At 48.5% G+C, this 18,441-nt stretch overlaps 1 protein-coding gene across 11 annotated transcripts in view; it reads left to right on the top strand.

Annotated features, from left to right (window-relative positions):
* Window positions 1–27: 27 nt before the first annotated feature.
* Window positions 28–18,441, top strand: part of SIPA1L3 (signal induced proliferation associated 1 like 3) — a 241,749-nt gene continuing 223,335 nt past the window's right edge. For 5 of the 11 annotated variants that reach the window (XM_060085448.1, XM_060085446.1, XM_060085456.1 and 2 more), the window contains exon 1: window positions 29–724. The gene's annotated coding sequence lies outside the window, so the exon portion shown is untranslated. Of the gene's footprint in view, window positions 725–18,441 lie in introns of all 11 variants that reach the window. The other 6 variants (XM_060085450.1, XM_060085452.1, XM_060085453.1 and 3 more) reach the window with 2 other exon arrangements.

Genomic DNA, 18,441 nt, shown 5'->3' with positions numbered 1-18,441 from the left:
CGAGGGGAGTGAGCGCGCGTGCGCACTGGCGCGCGCCCGGCAAGAAAAACCCTAGCGCGAGGCCCCCCGCGCGCGCGCGCGCGTTCGAAAGGAAAAAAAAAAGTCCTCCCCGCGGGGGCCCGCGGCAATTTAGGCCGGAGTTGGCCGGCGTGCGCGCGTGCGCGAGCGCGCATAGACGCCCTTCTCCACAGCTTCCCTCGGTTGGGGGTCTAGCTCGCTGCTCCGCTATTCCCGCCTCTCCCGAGGCTCGCGCCCTCGGGGTAAGTATCTCGCGCTTTGCGGAGAGGGAGGAAGAGGGTCCACTGAAGGAAGGGAGGAGGCGGACAGGGCTTGGAAAAAGGGAAAAACCGCCCTCACCAAGCGAGGAGCGCGGTCAACGGGCTGGAGTCTGCAGAAGACACGCCTCCATCCCTCACGCCCCTCGGGGCTGCGGAAGTACTCTGGAGACTCCAGAGGCACGGAGGCGACAGGTGGACTACCATTCCCAGAAGGCGGCGCGGCCCCGCGCCTACAGCTCCCGGCAGGACCTGCGCACCAGGCCTTTTTCAGCTTGCTGCCGCCTAGGGCGAAACTACAGTTCCCAGGAGGCGGCGCGCGAAGCGGCTTGGAAGTGGGCAGCCTGGAAGTCACTCGGGCCACAGGAGCTGGCGGCGTCTCCAGCAAGCGGCGCGGATCTGGATACCGTGGTCGTGGGGCCCGCTGGGCGGGCAGCCGGGACGCCCAGGTATGTGGCTCCGGGTGCAAGGTCGGCCTCGCGCAAGGGTGGTGGGGAATCGGTGTCCCCTCGGACCCCGAGGGTCAGCGCGGGCGGGCGACTGGGCGGACGGCCGGGTGTGGGCACCGGTTGTTGGGGGCGGCGGCGGCGGCGGCGGCGGGACTCTAGCCCTCCGGACCTGGCCGGTCTCTTGCCCGCATGCTTCAACTTTCCAGACGAGCTACCTGGCGCTGTTGCCGAAGAGCGTGGCATGGGAGTCGGGTAGCAGTGAGTTCGGGTTCTGGCTCTGCCACTCTGGAGGTGCGATATAGGGAAACCGCGCCGAACCTCAGTTTCCCCTTTCAGTCTAACCGGGGAAGAATAGTGTCTGTCTTTTGTTGGGAATTCTGTTGAAATGTTGAGATCTGGTGAATAAAGCATTTGGCACATAGAAGGCACTTATTACGTGTTTGCGTTATTGTTATCTCCCGAGAAATGGGGTGAAGGTATTATCGACCGAATGTGGTAAGTTGAGGGTGAGCCGAGTCCATAGTTAGCCTTCAGTGCAGGGTGGCTGCTGTTAACTGAAATTATTTTGTTTAAGAGCTTTGGTTTGGGAGGCAGAGCTAAGTTCAACCCTTAGGTTCTTCCATTTACTAGCTGTGTGACCTTGAGCGACAGACTTCACTGCTCTGTGCCTTCGTTTCTCTGCCTATAAAATGGGATTTTAATAGCAGCCACCTCGTAGAGTTGTTTTGAGGATGCAATGAGAATACCATTTGTGAAGTGCTTAGAGCAGCAGCTGGCACATAGTCAGCATTTAATAAATGGTACCATTTATTCAGCGTTTTCCCAGTTTCTCAGAGACCCCCCTGAGGGCGGGGCTCTGGCTGTAGTGTTGGTCTTCCAGTGGGCCAGACTCAAAACTGGTCTGATTGACTTCTTCTCCTGCAGCCTCAGGTTCCATCTGTGTAAAATGGGGTAACAATATCAGCCTCAGAGGGTTGTAAGGATTTGCTGAGATTGTATTCCTAGTCCAGAGCCATCTCTCACTAAGTAGCAGCTCTTATATATTATAATTGTTCTTCTTCAATGTTCTCCATCTGGCCCAGAGACTGCCTAACTATGGTGGGATGTGACATGACAGCCCTGAGCTACCCCACATGTTCACTCCCAGCCTCACTGTCCCATCTGTGAAATGGTAGTCATAGGACATTTGTGCTAGGGTTGTTTTGATGATCCCAGGAGATAATTCATATTTAGTGTTCAGCACAGGGCCAGGTGCATAGTAAGCACTTAATAAACATGTCTTGTTTTTCTTGATAGGTCTTTGCTACTTATGTTTGTATTTACAGGGCAGAGCAGGGACAAGGTTAATGTCTCCCCCGCCACCGCCCCAATTTTTATTCACCAGAGGTTCAATTGTGGAACACACTGCAGTATAAGGGCCTGAGAAGAAATGGTACTGACCTGCTATCAGCAGCCCCCTGCTCAGCTCTCACACACCCCTCGCCGCAAGCCAACACATTCACTCTGGTGCTTTATGTACTGTACTGCTGCTGCCAGCCCTTGACTATGTCCCAAAGCCCTATTAGCACCCTCAGCTCCAGTTCCATATGTGGAGCCTGTGCTCCTTGATGTCCTCTGGTGACTGTCCCCTTGGGTACCATGAACTCAAAATGTTCAACCTAAACTCCTTTTCCTCTTAGACCCAGCAGTCACCATCTTGGCAAATGAGCCAGAAACTTGGGAGTTGGTCTTCTCCCCCAGGCTTCCCAGGTCTAATTGATTGGCAAGAAGGATGGAGCTGTCTTATTTCATAGCAACCATTTCATTGGCCCTTCTTGATCTCCCGTCTTGTGGGCACTGAAATTCTCCCTTGGCCACTGAATATGGACTTTTCCAACAAGGCTGAGTTGTTTCTTTCAAGTCACCAAGGATTGATGTATGTGAAACATTGTATTCATAGGGTGCCGAGAAGGCACTATGGACTTGGCCAGATTGCAATGGCCACAAGTCGGGAGTAAAGCCCTGGCTTTCAGGGGGCCCATTTCTACAGTTTTAGCCTGGCAAAGCTCAGCTGAGTCGCTAAATTTCTTTCTGAAAAGTTACACCGTGTCAGCGGCTTAGAATATCCTCTGTGGGAAGGGCCATCGTGAGCATTTTGGGAGGTAGCGTACATACCAGGGAAGAGGCTGGGCAGGGAATTCGTTAGCTCTCCGTTTAGGGTGAGTCTGTTGTCAGATCTTTCATTGTAATTTCACTTGGAGATGGGAACTGGTGGTCTCAAATTTGTGCTGACCACTAAATTTGCCTAAGTGCTGTTTTATTATTTATTTATTTATTAAGTTAATTAATTAATCATTTATGGCCGCACCACAGGGCTTGCCAGGATCTTAGTTCCCCGACCAGGGATCGAACCAGGGCCTGGGCAGTGAAAGCGCCGAGTCCTAACCTGGACTGCCAGGGAATTCCCCCTAAGTGCTTTTTTAAATCTGAGGAAATAAAGCAATGACTTAAAAAAATCTTGGTCTTAATTGTTAGTGCCAACAGCATGTGGGTTTTTTAGCAGTCTGTGTGGAATGGTCAGAGTTAAACATGAGCCTGTTTTTCAGACATTGCAGTTGTTAGGTGGTAAATCAAAAATGGAATTTAGAATGTGCAGTGATTGGCGCCTTTTTTTCCCTGTAAAAGGTATTTTGTGGTTATATTTCAAACTTCGGTGTAAAAAAATGACACAGGTTATATGATAACAGCTTAACCTTGTTATGTGTTTAATTCCCCAAATCTAAATTAAATGTATGTTTTAATAAAAGAGTTGAACAGTTATTTCCTCTAAAGTAAAAGGTTTGTTTTTAGCCGTTACAATGAGATGCTGTTGGACCAGTTTGTGCATTTGTGCTTTCTTTAAGACTGACGCTGCTGTTTCTTAGACCTGATCTGGTCATGGCTTTAATTTGTGTGTGTGTGTGAATTGGTTGAATTTGGCTTTTAAAAAGTTATGCGGAGATATACATGCTCATAGTAACATGTCAATACAGAGATACGTAAGGAAAACAATAGGTGCCACCCTCCACTCCGAAATCCCGTCCCCCAAAGACAACCATTTATTCAGACAATGAGTATTTACTGAGTATCCAGTGTCAGGTTTTGGAGATGTCTGAGAGAACAAAGTAGATTCTCTGCCCTTGGAAATTTGGGTAGATGCTCTCACTTACCTCTTTCTATACTTATGGATATATGTATGCAAATATTGACTGTTTTCTACCTTCTCCCTCACCACTCCCAAAAAAAGGAGGGATCAAGACACACATATTTGTAACTTGATTTTTAAAATATTTGATAGGGCCTATCGCTTCAAGTCATTACATACAGATCTGAATCATTCTTTTTTTTTTTTTAATATTATTTATTTATTTGGCTGCGCCGGGTCTTAGTTGCAGCATGCGGGATCTTTAGTTGCGGCGTGCGGAATCTTTTAGTTGTGACATGAGAACTCTTAGTTGCAGCATGTGGGATCTAGTTCCCCAACCAGGGATCGAACCTGGGCCCCCTGCATTGGGAGTGAGACGTCTAAGCCACTGGACCGCCAGGGAAGTCCCTGACTCATTCTTTTAAACAGCTAGACACGCATTCTTCAGTGTGGACAGACCATGCTCCACACCACCATCTCCCTATTGCTGGACATGTAAGTTATTTCTGGGATTTCTTTTACATTCACAAACACACATCCAGTAAGCATTCTGGTACATAGTCAGTATAGCGTAGTGGCTAAAAGCATAAACTCTGGACAGTGAACAAGACAGACAAGATCCTTGCTCTCCTAGGGTTTACATTACTGAGGGGACACACAATACACAAGGAAACTTCAGGTGGTTTTAATTTCAGATGGAGGAAATAACAGGGTGGGGGGTATGGAGAGAGGGGTTGGGGCAGACTGGGGGTGGAGAAGGGATTTTTTTTTTTAATAAAGTATGCTTTCCTCTTCAATTTTTTTTTAATGTTTATATTTTATTTACTTATTTTTATGGCTGCTTCTGGTCTTCGTTGCAGCACGTGTTCTCTTCGTTGCAGCACACGGGCTCCCTAGCTGAGGCACGTGAGCTCAGTAGTTGCAGTGTGCGGGCTTAGTTGCCCCGCAGCATGTGGGATCTTAGTTCCCCGACCAGGGATCGAACCCGAGACCCCTGCATTGGAAGGCAGATTGTTTACCACTGGACCACCAGGGAAGTCCCAGGGATGGTTACTTTAGCTTGTGTGGCCCTGGAAGGCCTCCTAGGCTTTTCTGAAGGGGAGTCACGTGAGCTGAGACCTGAATGGGCAAGAGGCACCAGCTGTGCCAGGAGCTGGGTGGGAAGACCATTTCCAGGAAGAGGAGAATGAGTTTGCTACAAAAACAGTATCGTTGTGGCTGGAGAAGAGTGAATTCCCATTGTTCAAGTTCACACTAATTTTTGTAAAATAATAATGATGATAATAGCAGCTAACATTTCCTAGTACTTTACTCTGTACTTGGTGTTCTTCTAAGCATTTCACACTTTTCCTCAGTTAATCCTCACAAGAGTCCGGGGTAGATAACTCACTTTACAGACGAGGAAGCCGACTCCAGGGTCCAGGCTCTTCACCCATATGCCAAACTCCTCTTCCCAGGCCCTCTTCAGTAGGCTGAGGCAAGTTTAAGAAGTGGATGCAGCATTTCCTTTCCATGTCGTTTGACATGCAAAGCACTGTGGACTATATTTAGTACCTCATTCATGTGGCAGCAGGAGTGGTCTGGGGATGTGGCATCATTTCCACTGACAGTGAGACACGATGGGGTCAGTTTCTGTTGGGATGTTTAATTGGTTGTTTCAAAACTGAAGGCCCTTCAGCAGAGCCTGTTCTCAAATAAAACAAGGTAGACTGCGTGGCTGCCACACCAGACGCAAGTTAACAAGAAATGAGGTGTGGTGTTGAAGGAGCGTGAACAAGGCGGTGTCCCATTTGGGTGTGCTTTGCAAGAGGACTTGGGCCAGCCAGGGAAAGAGTGTTTTTCTAAGCACCAGACCAGCTTTATGGACTGTTAAAGTATTAAAATACAGTCCAGTAATTAAGGTGGTGATGCCTGGCCCTGCAGGGGCTCTGGGACCCTGTTCCAGACACCATGACTGTGTCCATTTTGATTTGGTGTAGCTTTGACCTTAAGGGTTGTGCAGTATTTTGAATGAAGGGCAGGCCTGGTTAGATGTGAGGATGGCAGTGGTTGCTTTTAAGACCAGGAAAAGTATGGAGAGCATCTTTCATCCAGCCATCTGTGAAACATTTTTTTCTACCCAACCTATGTGCCAGGCACCATGCTAGACACTGACAGTATGAAGTCAAATAAGAAGACTCTGGTTCTCAAGGGTCTGCACCAGTACTGTCCATTAGAAATATAATGAGAGCCACCAGTGTGAGCCATATACGTAATTTAAGATTTTATGGGGAATCACATTTAAAAGAGTAAAAAGAAACAGGAAATTGATGTTAATAATATATTTTATTTAGTCCAAAATAGTATCATTTCGGACTTCACTGGTGGTCCAATGGTTAAGACTGTGCTTCCAGTGCAGAGGTCACAGATTCGATACCTGGTCAGGGAACTAAGATCCGTGTGGCATGGCCAAAAACAAAAAAACAAAAAAACCCATCATTTCAACATGTAGTCAGTATAAAAATTATTGAGATATTTTACATTCTTTTTTTTTCACATTAAGTCTTCAAAATACAATGTGTATTTTACACCTTCAGCATCTCCATTTGTACCGGCCACATTTCAAGTGCTCAGTAGCCACATGTATTGGACACAGTGTGGACCTAGGGTATGAGACTCATACCCGAGGTGATAGGTCAAAGATGCCATCCCTGTTTTATCTTGGTGAATAAGGGCAGATGAATGATGAAGAGCATATTTATCATAGGCAGGGGTAGCTAAACTCACAGCTGTCATCCATCAAAGGCACCTTCTGGGCCTAGCAGTGTGCTTGGCGTGTGTGACCTGTGTTCTGAGGTGACAGGGACTCTGATCATCCCCGCTCTACAGATGAAGAAGCTGAGGTCTGGCAACGAGAGGCCACTTGCTCACGGTTAGGAAGTGATGGAGGCAGAAATTGAACTCAGGTGCGTACTCTTCAATCTCTTCAATCTCTGTTGTATATGTTGTGTTCGTGTTTGTTTGAGGGTTTGAGGGATGGGGTCTGAGCTTTGAGCCACAAAAACCATAGGAAGGACTCATCACACAAAATGCTTTCCCAGAGTTTGTCAGCATCGATCCTCGAGTTTCATATTGTTGCTGGAGTGCTGGTTTAGACCTGAGTGACTGACTGATCCCCTCCTTACGATGAGCTCGAGGTTTCCTGGGAACAGGTCTTTACTTCCCAGGAAGGAGAAGTGTCCTTGGGCCCTGAGGACGGTGGGCAGGGTGAGTGAAGGAAACGAGAAAAGGACGCAGCCTACTGAAAGCCCATTCTAAGCACGCGGCTTATTTGGGTGTGAAGCCTCTCTTCTCTTTTGTCTGCCTCCTGTGGGAGCTGTGTGGCCTTTTCCTGTGAGCTCAGTGACAGCAGAGTTTACCCAGTGTGTGAATCTTGCCCTTGCTCTGATCCAGAGGCATTGCTGGGTTGGGGGATAGCGGGAAGGGGACTCTTTCATCTATGGGAGTCATTGTTCTAGACCTTTAATTACTCTCTTGGTTCAGGGTTCCCCATCTTAGGAGCAAGGAGTGCTTGTTTCTCCTACTCAGACAAGGCAGGTGCTGGAGATTCTGAGTCTGTTCATGTCCTCAGGTGGTTGACCTGGTGCCAGCCCCTGTTTCCAGGTGGTAATTCATGAGAGCTTTAACCTTGTAACCACTCTTATCTCCTACTGCTGGACAGTGTCTGGCATGTAAAAGATGCTCACTAAGTGTCTGTTGGCCGAATTATTAATACGACCCAGCATTCATTGAGCTCTTACTGTGTACAAGGCACTGCTCCGAGTGCTTTTCATGTAATAGCTCACTTAATCCTCATAACTACTCCATGGTGTAGGTACTCTTATTATTCACATTTCCTATGTAAAGAAACTCAGATCTTGAGAAGTGCAAATCACAAAGCTGGTGAGTGTCAAAGTCAGGATTCAAATCCAAGCCAAGTCCAGGCTCTTAAACGCTTGTTCTGTGGTCTCTCCGTGAACGACAGACAACCGAATGGGGTGGTCAAGCACGACCACACTGACTAGTTGCAGCCTCTCTATTCCACGTGTGGTCTCTGATCTCCTGGTCCAGGTAGCCCCGCAGCAAGTCTCAGGCCCCTTTGGGCCTGGAGGCTTGACCATCACTCTGGGTGTGGGGTTTTTCTGTGATTTTGGAACCTGCACTTCCCCTTTCTTTATTTTTTTATTTTTAATTTTGTTTTGGCCATGTTGCGTGACATGTGGGGTCTTAGTTCCCTGACCAGGGATTGAACCTGCACCCCCTGCCTTGGAAGCGCAGAGTCTTAACCCCTGGACTACCAGGGAAGTCACCCTTTTTTTTTTTTTTTTTTCTTTTTGCGGTATGCGGGCCTCTCACTGTTGTGGCCTCTCCCGTTGCGGAGCACAGGCTCCGGATGCGCAGGCCCAGCGGCCATGGCTCATGGGCCCAGCCGCTCCGCGGCATATGGGATCCTCCCAGACCGGGGCACGAACCCGTATCCCCTGCATCGGCAGGCGGACTCTTAACCACTGCGCCACCAGGGAGGCCCTTTTTTTTTTTAATTTTTTTTTTATTTTTTTTTTCACCCTTTTAAATAACAAAAACGCACTGGATATTTGACATTATTAAGGAATTCTTGTTAATTTTTTAGGTGTGATAATGATACTGTGGTTCTGCTTAAGAAAAAGTCCTTATCTTTAAGACTTATATTCTTTGCTTTATAAATTTATTTTATTTATTTTATTTTTGGCTGCGTTGCGTCTTCGTTATGGTGCACAGGCTTCTCATTGCGGTGGCTTCTCGTTGTGGAGCACGAGCTCTAGGCGCATGGGCTTCGGTATTTGTGGCACACGGGCTCAGTAGTTGTGGCTCGCGGGCTCTAGAGTGCAGGCTCAGTAGTTGTGGTGTACAGGCTTAGTTGCTCTGCAGCATGTGGGATCTTCCCAGACCAGGGCTCGAACCCGTGGCCCCTGCATTGGCAGGCGGATTCTTAACCACTGCGCCACCAGGGAAGCCAAGACTTATATTCTGAAATACCTATGAACTGTTAAGACATCTGAGATTTGCTTCAAAATAATATGGATGGGCAGGGAGTGGAGGGGGCCAAGTGTATGGACGAGTAAAGAGATAAAGAAAGATTGGCCATGAGGTGATTCTGTTGAAGCTGGCTGGAGGAGGTTTATTATACTCTTCTTTTCACCTTGGTGTGCTTGAAACATCTCACCACGAAAAGTTAGAAGCAAGTGTAACAAATTTCACTCAGCGTTTGTGTGTTTCAAGCTCGAGTGTAGTATGGAGGAATTCCCTGCCTCTGCCCAGTTCACTTATATAATAAAAAGGATTTTTGTTTTTTCTTTTCATCATACGAGTCAATACTTGGCTCAAAGCTTTGGAAACCCCTTTGGTAAAGCAGCATCCGGCCACAGCGAGGGCATCAGTGAGCCTGCAGAGGCCACATGCTTCCCCAGCTGCTCTGAGCACTGACCACGAGGGTGCTGGTTCTCTGAGTCAATTTGCAGAAGTCCCTCTTCCCTGAGATCTGGTTCCCTCCAGCACCTGACCGTGGGGCGCCTCCCACATTTTTTCCAAAGACGTGTTCCAGCAGGAGGCCTCAGATCCTCCTCCCATTCTCCCCTCAGGACAGCCGTGCACAGATCCTTCCTCTGATGTGTCTTTGTCAGGGCCCCACATGGAACCAGAATCCAGCATTTGGTTTGCCTCCAGCCCTGCAGCGGGAGGCAGGGAAAGTGCCCTCTTTCAGTTCTGACTTTTGACTTTTGACAAAGCTGCAAGATGCAGCATGTGCCGGTGCCGCGGACCTGATATTTCTCATCAAGACAGCAGATAAAACTCCTTGACAACAAACGTTCACTCCGCCCCCCTTCACATCAAGCAGAGACTCCTGTTGCATTTGTTCTTTTGGGATCTCTAACTGAACAGCAAGTCAGTGCGGGGCAGAAATCCTTGTGTGAAAGTGGCAGGAAAAGAGGGCACCCTCATTTGGGGGTTTCTGCTTGAGGTTTGCTTACTAGATGGGTAGCAATGGTTGACGTGAACAGGAGCTCGACACTGATCCTGCCCGAGGCTGGCGGCATTTGTTCTGACGCTTAGCTCTTTATACCACGCTCTTGGTTTGCAGGGAGGAAGGCAGGCGAAGTCCTGCAGCCCCTCCGGCTCCCTCAAGCATCTGCCTCCAACACCCTCATCAGTTCTGCCTTTACTTTTCCTTCACAGGCTCTGAGGTGCGTCCAGCATTGAGAGAACGTTAGGATCACTGTCACCGGTTTAGGCAGCTTGCTTTTTCCGGGTTTCCCAGTATAGACCTGGCACATGTTGGATCTGAGGGTGGCAAACCCCAAACACTGACACCGATTCTGAGTTTTTATTTATTTATTTATATTTTATTTTATTTTGGCTGCGCTGGGTCTTTGTCGCAGTGTGCAGGCTCTTCGCTGTGGTGCGTGGGCTCTAGAGCGCCGGGCTCAGTAGTTGCAGTGCGTGGGCTTAGTTGCCCCGTGGCATGTGGGATCTTAGTTCCCCGACCAGGGATCGAACCCGTGTCCCCTGCATTGGAAAGCGGATTCTTAACCACTGGACCAGAAGGGGAGTCCCTGACTTTTAAACTTACTCATTCAACAGGTATTCACCCAGCTGAATGCTCTTCTAGGTACTAGGTTTACAGCAGTGAGCAAGGCAGACATGGCTTCTCCCCTTCCGGGGCTCTCATTCAAGTGGGGAATTCAGACAGTAAACAGATAAATAAGATGTATACTGTGTTAGATGGTAAAAAATGCTAAGCAGAAGAAATTAAGAAAGGGGATGTGAGGTGTTAGGGTGGAGGGTGTTGAAATTTTAGACAGGGTGGCCAGCGATGGCCTCCCTGGGAGGTGGCTTGAGTTCACTCCTAAAGGAGGTGAGGCAGTGTGAGCAGTGGAGGTTTCTGGGCAGAGGGAGCAGCCAGTGCAAAGGCCCTGAGACAGTGGCTAAGAGCAGAGTGGAGGAGGATAGAGTGGGAGGGCATGAGGGCAGAGAGGTGTCGGGTTTGCATCTAGTGCAGCCTTGTCTTTTCTCTGAGATGGCCCATATTGCAGGGTTGATTGAGTTATTGAGAAAGTTGTGTCAGTTGGTATGCCTTTGGCTGCAAACGATAGTTAATAGCAACAACAGCAGCAGCAAATAGGTCATTTATACAATGTCTACTGTATGCTAAGCACTGTGCTAGGCGCTTCCCACAAAGTGACTCATTTAAGCCTCCCAACAACGCTGTAAGTATGCTTATTATTCCCCTTTTGCAGATGAGGCAACTAAATTTAAATAATTTGCCCAACAGCTAGACAGTGGTGGTGACAGGATTTGGATCCGGGAACCTGACTCCACAGGCCACACTCTGAACATTTTATCACTTTGTGCTACTGCACTGGGGCTCAAACCTGAGCAGGCTCCGGAGTCCCCTGGAGGGCTTGTTAAAACACGTATTGCCGGGCCCCACCCAGTGTCTCTGATTCAGTAGATCTGGCTTGAGAATTTGCATTTCTAACAAGTCCCCCCACCCCGACCCCCCGACCCGTGATACTGGTGCTCCTGGGTCTGGGAGCACATTTTGAGAACTCCTGATCTACTATAATTAGGAAGCCCAAGTGAAACGGGCCTGAAATCAGGAGTTTAGATCTGTAACAAGCCCATAGATAGGCTGCACCAGGGTAGAATAATTAAGCAGTTCCACAATGCCTGTAAGAAGCCCAGCCCTCTCTACCATCCTTGGTGTGTCTTCTGTGTCCTCAGGATGTCCTCGTGGCCACAGGATGACTGTCACAGCTCCGGTCATCACACCCTGACAAGGCTATATCCAGCAGCAGAAAGAGGGCATCTCTCACTGTGTCTCTCTTAGGAGCATGGAAACCTTTCAAAGACGCCCTGCCTCCCAGATTCCCCTCATATCTCATTGGCCAGCATTGTGACACATGACCATGCTTGGGCAAATCACAGGCGAGGGCCAGTCAGGATTTACTGTCCCCGCTGGGGCTAAAAGCATCCTCACCTGAAGCACAGGACTGCCAGGAAGAGCGCTGCTACAGGAATAAAATTGGAGTACTATTTAGGAAAAGACTGGGAGAGGGGTATGGATATTGGGTAGGCAAACAATTGGATCTGTTACAGAAGTTAGGGAAACAAAGTGGAGGCATAGTACCTATATGTTTTTGTTTCACTGTCGTTACCAACTTCATTTTGTAATTACCTGATTCAGAACATAGCTCTTTGTTCTCTAATCATTTCCACCTTCAAGAATGTGTATATAGAGCCCCTGTATCATAGGAGTTCTTGGTCTTGTCAAGAAGCCAAATATTTTATCTGAACATTCAGAGAAACCCAGGCTGGATGACAAGGCAGCAGTCTGAGGGGCAGCGTGCATGGTCCGTGAGCACACTCAGTCTGCTCAGGAACACTTGGATCTCCTCTCTCTGCTCCTGACCAGTTCCTATTCAAGGTACTCCTCAAAGAGGCTCAGTTTCCCCCTTTGAGGACTGCCTTGCAGGGTGGTTGTGAGGAGGAAAGAATAGGATGCAGGGAGTTCCCTGGCAGTCCAGTGGTTAGGACTCAGTACTTTCACTGCTGGGGCCTGGGTTCAATCCCTGGTTGGGGTACTAAGATTCCACAAGCTGGCGCAGTGCCAAAAACAAAAAGAAAGGTGCAGGTCAGGTGCTTACCCCCAGTAACTGGCTCACGGTGGTAAGTGCTCAAGAATGTGGCCCCTCTGGGGGCTTCCCTGGTGGCACAGTGGTTGAGAGTCCGCCTGCCAATGCAGGGGACACGGGTTCGTGCCCCGGTCCGGGAAGATCCCACATGCCGCAGAGCGGCTGGGCCTGTGAGCCATGGCTGGTGAGCCTGCGCGTCCGGAGCCTGTGCTCCACAACGGGAGAAGCCACAACAGTGAGAGGCCCGCATACCACAAAAAAAAAAAAAAAAAAAAAAAGAATGTGGCCCCTCTGGGTATATACCCAGAGAAAACCATAATTCAAAAAGACACATCTACCTCAATGTTCATTGCAGCACTGTTTACAATAGCCAGGTCATGGAAGCAACCTAAATGCCCATTGACCGACAAATGGATAAAGAAGATGTGGTACATATATACAATGGAGTATTAGTCAGCCATAAAAAGGAACGAAATTGGGTCATTTGTAGAGACACGGATGGGCCTAGAGACTGTCATACAGAGTGAAGTAAGTCAGAAAGAGGAAAACAACTATCGTATATTAACACATATACATGGAATCTAGAAAAATGGTACAGATGAACCAGTTTGCAAGGCAGAAATAGAGACACAGATGTAGAGAACAAACATGGATATTAAGGGGGGAAAGTGGCAGGGGTGGTGGTGGTGGTGGGATGAATTGGGAGATTGGGATTGACATATATACACTAATATGTATAAAATAGATAACTAATAAGAACCTGCTGTATAAAAAAAATAAAATTTTTTTAAATGGCAAAAAAATTTTTTTTCTTGGAATTAAAAAGAAAAGAATGTGGCCCCTGCTATTAACATATTACATGTAACATTAATTGAACAGTTATAATTTAATAATCCCAGCCTCTCCTCCCAACAACACATGAAAGTGACCGTTCATTTTGCAGACTGACATTTCCTGTGGGTGCCTGTTGCTACTGCTTATGGACCCAGTATAAAGCCATTGCCCTGCAGGACTGCCGAGGGACTGAGGAATGAAGCGCAAGTTGTGGAGCCAGACTACTTGGGCATAAGTCCTGGTTCCATCTCAGGCTCCCATGTGACCTTGGGCAAGCCATTAGCCTTGCAGTGCCTCAGTTTCCATATCTTTAAGGTGGTAATGGTACTGTCCTCCTAGGTTGTTGAGAGAGTTCAGTGCATTCAGGCACGTAAAGCATTTAGAGCACTGCAGCGCTGGGCCCACAGTGACCACTCAGTACACGTGCTGTATCTGTTGTTCTTTCAATATTTTGTGCCAGTTTATTCACAGGGAACTGTAAGCTCCCTGAGGGCAGGGTTTATGTGGATTTTGTTTATCACTGTGTCTTAGTGCAGGACTCAGAGTAGATGTTTTGTATATTTTTTCTGTGGATGAAAGGAAGGACAGTAAGTGTCATTCTTTTTTTTTTTTTATTATTCCCTTCAGCTGCCCAGAATTTAAACTCCATGACTATAATTACCCCGTTTTGAAGATAAAAGCTGAATCTGATTGGATCTGAGGGCAGCATGTGATAACTGCAGCTGGTATTTATTGAGCATTTTGTGCGTTAGGGCTAAGCGCTCACTCTAAGCTCTCCCTGATACCCCACACTCACCCCATTTTACGGATGAGGAAACTGAGGCCCAGTTGGGGGGACCTGTCTTTCCCCTTGAGAGGAGATGTAGTGCAGCGGTTAACAACTGGAAACCCAGAGTTGCTCTGCTTGGCTTAACCCTCTGCCCCACCACTTTCTTGCTGGGTGACCTTTAGCCTGTGACTTCTCTGTTCTTGAACTTTCTCTTATGTAAAATAGGAGTGCTAATAGTGCTGACTTAGAGGGTGGCTGTGAGGGTTGGGGGAGGTAATTCACATGAGGTGCTCAGAACAGTGTTTGTGCAGAGTGAGCGTGGGTGGCAGCGTGCGGGGAGGGGGTTAGAGTTCTGGGGGCTGTTATTGTTAGGCACCGTTCCATTGTGCTTCCCAAGCTGGCCGGAGGAGTCCAACAGCAGTGCTTAATCGTTAAGCGACGCTGCCCCTGCGAGCTAGCTCCCCCATCTGCACGGGGAAAGGAGCCCACCTTTGGTTTGTGCGGCTGTGAATGAAGCGGGCAAGCCCGGGGCAAGGGATGCTGTGGGCGCCGATCCAGCCCCGGCTCTGTCAGCGAACAGGTGGCCCGTTCCTGGATCCAAGGTAACCGACCAGCCGCCTTTGTTACCTTGAGCTTTCACTTAAGCCCATTCAGGCTCCTCAGACCACGTGTCTGATGAGTAAGGAGTCCTTTTATTTCCCTCCCGCACAGGGATCCTTGGCAAAACAGCCCTTTTTGGGAACTCGCCTGTTCGCAGAGACCAGCCATCTCTCGGGGAACTCCGGTGGCTGGCGTGTTGTTCTTGCGGCTGTTGAGTTAAGTCGCTGTTAGAAGCTGGCACGGCAGGTTCCCGCTTCCGCATTCCAGACGCCCACAGCGGGCTGGGGGGAGGCACCACCCACCCGACGGGGAGGGCGAGGGCGGGGTGGCCTGCTGAGCACAGGCAGGTGGCCTTGGCCTGGACGGGACTGGAGCCGAGAGCCTGGAGCTCCCCTCATAGTCACCTGCCTTCTTTGTGATCCAGGCTGTGCTCAGGACATCTTTCAGGTGAGTGGTGTTTGTTAAGTTTGGTAGTGACTTGTAGAGGAGAGGAAGTTAATAGTGTGTTTTCTCTTTTCGGGAATTAGACCTGTGGCTTTTTTGTTTTCTTTTTCCCTCCTCTCCCATGAAATGTTTACCTGTCTGCTGCTAACTGTGAAGAAAGGGTGGGCGGAGCGTTGAGGGAGTGAGAAGGAAATGGAGGATATTTCTCCCCTAGAAGGCATCGTGAATGTTGAGCTCCCAGGGGATGCAAACTTATGTACCAGTGGGGCATCCCAGCCTGGGACAGATGAGCAGTGTGGTCTCAGGCGAGTTCCTTTCCCTCAGTTTCCTCATCCGATGAAGTGAGAAATAGCAGTACCCACTCACCTTCCCAATGAATCACCTATGTAAAGTGCTCACAGCCTGGGCACAGAGTGGTGCTCAGTGTCAGCTATTCCCGCCCCCAGCCCCCCAAATTCCCTGTCTGACCTTGTCTCTGACTTCTCAACTGCTGCTGGCTGTACTCCAGCTACACTGGCCTCCTGCTGTTCCTGCCTCAGGGCCTTTGCCCTGGCTGTTCCCTCTGCCTGGAACACTTCCCTGGTATCCCCAGAGCTCCCACCCGCTTCGGGTCTCTGCTCAAATGTCACCTTCTCAGTGAGGCCTCTCTCCTCGTTAAACAGCACCTTCTCCATCACACTCTGGCCCTTTACTCTGCTTTAGTTTTCTTCATGGCATGACCACTTGACATGTTTATTATCCCCTCCTCCCCCACTGTAGGCTCCAGGAAAGCACAGGTACTTCTGTCTCTCCTTGTAGAGCAGTTCCTGGCATGTGGTAGGTGTGGGATAAACTGTTTTATGAGTGAATTTATGATGGTGTCCGAGGAAAGGTGGCTGTTCCTATCTGGGTTTTGAGGAGAATGTCAACATATCCTCAGATCTGCAACTGAGGGTGGGGCGGTGGCATGCACACAAACTCCCCTTTGTCACCCAGTGGTCCTCGGGCCTCCCTGCAGTGTCCGGCCCTCTGACTTCCCGTCTCTCAGCCCCTCCCATCTGTGCAGCCTGGGCCCTGGCAGTGGCATGGGTGCATGTGGCATGGAACAGACAGCCTTGTCCCTAGTGAGTGCAGAGGATGTGTGCAGGTTAGTTCGGGTGAGGAAGGCTTTATCAAAGACACCACACACACACACACACACCCCCGTGTATATGGAAAGCCGACTTTATTATCAGGCCCTCTTGAGTGTTCCTGCAGTAGTGGGGGTCAAGGAATGCCTTGGAAATAAGAATTAACTGTCCAGGCAGAGTTTATCAGTCTCCCCTGCTTTAAAGGGCAATAATTCTTGTTCTGGGGCTGAACAGGTTTTAATTAAATGGTGAACCTCCAAGAGTCTGTGTAATAGCTGACACCTCCTCATCTGTTTCCTCCCCGTGTCAGCAATCGATTCTGTAAAAATATCTTGGGCAGGGCTTCCCAAAGCTCCACAGAGCGAGCTCAGCAGCCCTCTCGGGTTTCTCCCAACAGCATGAGGTACTGAGGTATGTGCTGCCTTCACACACATCATCACACCTCAGTGCCTGCTGCTACTAGAAGAACGTGCAGAGTGTCAGAGGAGCAGTGCCTACAACATCTGGCTGTGTCCTCTGAGCTCCAAGTGCAGTGGTTTTGGAGTTGTGTCCGGGACCCTCTTGCACATAGTGTTCAAGTCCCAGCACTGCCCAAGCTCTAGGCATAGCACTTATCTTCACTAAACCTCGGTTTTCTTATCTGGAAAGTGGAAATAATTAATCGTACCTGCCTTAAATGGCAAGTTAAAAGTGAGACAGGGTGACCTAGTTAGCAGTGCGTCTAGTGCATCGAGCACTCACTAAATGGGGATAATAATTATTTTTATGAATTGGTTTCAAGCCCTTTAAAATTTTTTCCAGTCCCTTTTTTGTGGGCTCCTCTCTACCCCACCCCCATGTCAAGCATCCTCCCACAATCCTTCACCCATGGGAACAAACAAGTACTGAATGTATCTTTCCACATAATTTTCCATGGTTATATAATCCTATGGGGGAAATATTATCCTATAAGGGATAATATTGCTGTCAGTTTCCCACATTTTGCTTTTCTTACATGGCAGTACTGTGTGGAAATGCCTCCAGGTTCTCAGGGTAATGCTCGAATTTGCTGTTTTTAAGGGCTGTGTAACACATGGAGGTGTGGGTGTACCATAGTTTATTTGACCTGGCTGTTACTAATGTGCATTCCCTTTGTTTCTAGTTGTTTTTTTCCCTCCAAATTACTATTTTTATTGATAGCTTTTAAAAATTAGATTGCAGACATCCAGCCTGCTTAGCCACTTTGTTAAGCTCTAAGCCTTTGAGAATGAATAGGAAGTAGCATTAGTATAATGAGGCCTCTTGCCCAGATAGGAGATGTATTTTCTGAGGGTTCTCACTAGGTCCAGCACAATGTTGAACCACGTACTTTATTTTATTTTATTTTATTTATTATTTATTTATTTGGTTGCATGGGGTCTTATTTGTGGCAGGCGGGCTCCTTAGTTGCGGCTTGCCAGTTCCTTAGTTGTAGCACGTGGGCTACTTAGTTGCAGCTCCAGGGCTTCTTAGTTGTGGCTTGTCAGCTCCTTATTTGCAGCACATGGGCTCCTTAGTTGAGGCATGCGGGCTCCTTAGTTGTGGCATGTGAACTCTTAGTCGTGGCATGCATGTGGGATCTAGTTCCCTGACCAGAGATCGAACTTGGACCCCCTGCGTTGGGAGTGTGGAGTCTTATCCACTGCGCCACCAGGGAAGTCCCTGAACCATCAACTTTAAATGCTTTTTTTTTTTTTGCGGTACTTGGGCCTCTCTCATTGCTGTGGCCTCTCCCGTTGTGGAGCACAGGCCCTGGACGCGCAGGCTCAGCGGCCGTGGCTCACGGGCCCAGCTGCTCTGTGGCATATGGGATCTTCCCAGACCGGGGTACGAACCTGTGTCCCCTGCATCGGCAGGCGGACTCTCAACCACTGCGCCACCAGGGAAGCCCTAAATGCTTTTTAATTACAAAAGTGATTAATAGATTCCTCACGCTTAATACAGATTAGTTGTGCTTAATGAGTACTTATTGCCAAATAAGAGAGAAAACTTCAAGCTTTTTCCTATTAACAATCTTTGTTGGAAATCAAAACACGCAAGAGGAGTTTGTGATCTATTGGCAAGTTTCTTTTTTAGGTGGTACTTTAGTT

The sequence above is a fragment of the Mesoplodon densirostris genome, chromosome 19 (assembly GCF_025265405.1).
Source record: "Mesoplodon densirostris isolate mMesDen1 chromosome 19, mMesDen1 primary haplotype, whole genome shotgun sequence".
NCBI classification, from domain to species: Eukaryota; Metazoa; Chordata; class Mammalia; order Artiodactyla; family Ziphiidae; genus Mesoplodon; species Mesoplodon densirostris.
Note: the sequence above shows the minus strand (reverse complement) of the source record. Positions and strands in the feature narration are given on the sequence as shown.